This window comes from Spinacia oleracea, chromosome 1 (assembly GCF_020520425.1).
Source record: "Spinacia oleracea cultivar Varoflay chromosome 1, BTI_SOV_V1, whole genome shotgun sequence".
Taxonomy (NCBI): Eukaryota; Viridiplantae; Streptophyta; class Magnoliopsida; order Caryophyllales; family Amaranthaceae; genus Spinacia; species Spinacia oleracea.
Window position 1 is genome coordinate 14,908,018 of NC_079487.1, and position 4,176 is coordinate 14,912,193.

The window sequence follows — 4,176 nt, forward strand, 5'->3', positions numbered from 1 at the left end:
ACATATTTTTGTTCTCTTTTTTTTTTTTTTTTTTTTTTCTTCTTTTTCTCTATTTTTTTTTCTTTTTTTTTTGTTTTGTATATAACGACGAAAATAAACAACTAGATATGTACAAACTATAATACCCGTAACCACAAACTTTTAGGTGCCAACTAATGAATACACCTCTTTCTTTGCTAACTTCCCGAGTACATGGAAACACCACCTTGAGTAACATAGGCCTTCAAAGACAACTATCTCAACAAAATAAGCCAATACTAATAAATGATAGCTCCCCCAAGCTAGACTCGGGACAAGTAACCAACGGGGCTAATAAGGGCTATTTTGTGGAGTTAAATGAAGAAAACGGTCAAGGCTAAACATCGGAAAGAAAAAGCAGGAACAGATGTATCTAAGATCGTCTGAAAGCTTCCTAAAGAATGGCCTTTCATCATGCGCAAAGTGCAAGTGTGTTAAGCATACTAATAGTCGAAAACCAAAAACTCAGATCAATGCAACACCAGGAATTAAGCACTCTGAAAAATCAAGGCTCAAGACCTCACAGCTAACCACAATCCAGCATTATACATATGAAAAGTGGGACAAAGTTGACCTTTGACAAGAGTCAATACAACTGTAGTTCATACATCAAACAGTCAATCCAATATGCTCACCTGTCTTATCAGCTTGAATCATCAAAATACAATTTCGAACCAAAGGGGCACAAGGAATTAATTGTCTAAATCTCATTGATCAACACGTATTTTTGAATTTTTAATTTTTTTGTTAAAGCAAAAATTATCAAAGCATAAACTATCCTAAAGAAGCAAGCAAACACACACACACACACACAAAAATAATAGAAAAGAGGAATGGAAAAACATACCAATATGTACAAGAAGCAAATACCCCCCCCCAAGCTAAATCGGACAATGTCCTCATTGGCTCAAAGGGGTATGGAATCATCACCAATATCATCATCATCACCATTATCATTGCCTCCCACCTGTCCACCACTCGGACCCGCACCAGAACTCCCTTGCCCACCATCATGGGCAAATCGACTCGCCAGTTGGCTTTCAAAATGATCAAACTGGCTCTCGAAGTGACTCTCAAGCCGGTCAAATCGGCCCCATAATTGACTCTGAAATTGATTGAAATGGGAAGTGAGAGCCTCTTGGCTAACCTCGAGTTGCCGGAATCTAGCATATATGATCTCTGGGTCTAGGGGGTCGGGCTCACCAGGCTGGCCTGCAGCCCGTGCTGCATCTCTGAAATAGGCTTGCTCATGTATAGGTTGCTGAACAGGAACCTGCTTAGCAGGGATGTCATAAAGATAGCTAGCCTGATCAGGGATAAAAGCTGTGAGAGCAGTATTAGGTAGTGTGAAAAGAGGCCTCCCATTAAACATCCATTGAATCTCTCCAGGCACTAAACTATGGTTTAAGGGCCTAATCCACCCTTGCCTCTCCATGTAGAGAAGTGTCATGGCATTACCACCCTCAACATGCCCAGTCTCTGGCTGAACAAAATTTGCCACACTCATAGCTAGGTGTGTGATCATGCCTCCTAACACAATGGGACGGGTGGATGACTGCTTCCCGAGAGCCTGAAAATGTAGAGCCATGTGGTGGGCTACATTGATCTTGTAAGAATTGGCTCCCCTATACACCCAACTTCCCAAAATCATCAACTCAGCACTCCGGACATTATTAGGCTCAAATCTCCCAAAGAAAGTCAACCCGAAGAACCGTTGGCCTACCCTAAGCAAGGGGTGCTGAAAGGAAGTGGCATGGAGATGTTGCACATCCTCTTTTATCTCCCATGTTAAAGCGGTCCACAATTCCAAAACATTGTAGGGAGCGGGGGGTTCCTTAGGTCCACCTACATTCATACCATACACTCGGGCAAAATCTCTCATAGACAAGCGGTAATTCTGATTGAACATTCGGAAAGAAACATGCGTAATTTCACTACCACGCCCTTTTTCGACATTGAAACTACTCAAACATTCAAGGGTGAGACGTGCATAGGTTTTTCTACCACAAATATCATACATTCTTCCTATGCCAGCATGTTGAAACAGTTTTTTCAATTCTTTATCAATCCCTAACTTGTTCAGACTTTCTTTATGTAACCAACGAGTGGGATGGATGGGTTTACCTTTGAGTAGCTTAAACCGGCGTTGTTGATCGTAGGACTCGAACACCACATCCGGGTAAGTTGTGTCTTGCTAAAGCTGCACTTCGGGAGGTGGTGAAGGTGCCCTACTCGTACTTGCCTCTGCCCTTGACCTCTTAGTTGGTGCCATTGATGGATTTTCAAGCTTTTTGGGTGAAATCCCTCTTTCAAGAATCTGAATGAAAAACAAGGAATTGATACTAAGAGATGAAAGAGGGAAGGATGAGGATGATTTTGATGTAAGAAACTTGTAATTTGGTGGAGTAATGAAGGTGGTATGAGGATTTAAAGAGTTAGGGTTTTGAGGTTTAATGGAGTTTTGGGGAAAAAATTGAGGAAGAAGATGAATTGAGAGAATTGAGACCCGTGAGAAACTGAAGGAAATAATGCCCTTGGTCCAAGTATGCATTCTATGTTAAGTCTAATAAATGCGGTTCAGTATTAATTAACAAGTTAATAATTCAGTGAGATCAAGTGAGCTGAATGCCTAGCTAGAGGCCGCTTCAGTTCAAGTGGAATTAATGATATTAATCCACAGCTTACTCTTGACTGAACCCGTAGGGTCACACAAATAGTACGTAAACGGATCAAGTATTTAATGGCATTAAATACTCTATCTATGGATATTCGGAATCGACGGATCTTGGTTTCAGTGGGAGCTGAGATCGTCACAAGCAAGAAATGAATACTCCGGAAACGATGATATTGCCGGAAACGGAAATATGGATCGTATCGGAAATATAAATATTATCCAAGTCGTAGATGTTGCCGGAAACGGAAACATGGTACGTATCGGAAAATATTAACGGAAATGGAAATATTGCCGGAATCGAAAATATTGCCGGAAACGGAAATATTGTCAGAATCGGAAATATTATCGGAATTGGAAAATAATTCCGGAAATGGAAATATTAAATATTTGTTCGAAACGGAAATTAATTCCGGAATCGGAAATATTAAATATTGTTCGTATCGGAAATGAATTCCGGAATCGGGAATTTAATCGGAAGCGTATCGTACGAATTAGCATCGGACGAGGCCCGCTAGACGAAGGCCCAGCACGAAGCCAGGCCATCGCCCAGCGAGCCGCACGCAGCAACGCACGCCTCGACCAGGCCCAGCGCAAGGCCAGGCCCAGCCAAGGGCGCGCGCGCGCGCAGCACTGCACATGGGCTGTGCGCCTGTCGTGGGCCGCAAGGCCTGCGCGGGTGCACGACTTGTACGATGTGTGTGCGGGAAATCCTAATCCTATTAGGATTTGTGCAAAGATTAAAATCCTAATCCTATTAGATTTGCTTTGTTATTTAGAGTCCTAATAAAGTTCTAATTAGCAAATCCACATCCTAGTAGGATTACAATTCCTTTTCCATACTCCTATAAATAAGTGCATAGGGTCATAATTTATGGGTACGATTGAAGTATTCAAAGGGTAAGTTTTTGAAATATAAATCAGCCATACACTTGCAATAAGAGCCGAAAATCCTAAGCACCTTAAGGGCGATTCTAGTTGGTCTAACTTGAGGCGGATCCGGACGTACTGTGGACTATCTACGGAGGGACGACATTTGGAGTCCTAAAGACTTGTTCTTGTTCGGTTCGGGCGCAGCTAGGGAAGGCACGCTACAACATGTATGCATCTATTCTATGCTAAATGATTATGTGTAAATAATATGCTTTCATGGCTTTATGGTTTTTCCGCATGATTTATGAATTGTCATATGTATCATAACCTAACAGTGGTATCACAAGCCTCTTATTATTTTCATAATCTAAATTGCATGAACATGGTTAAATATTACAAATTTGCAAGAATTAAAAGGGGTGATTAATTTTCGTAATTGTTAATTCATTGCAAATTGCGTTTATTTAATTATACGTACGCAGTTTTTCGGCAGTTTTTTCGTTACTCATCCAAATCGAGTGATTTTTGTGTCAATTCCGCATGTAAAAGGCATTCTAAAATTTTGACAAAAATAAATTTTTTCGGCCGAACCCAGAATTCTCAAATTCGCAGCC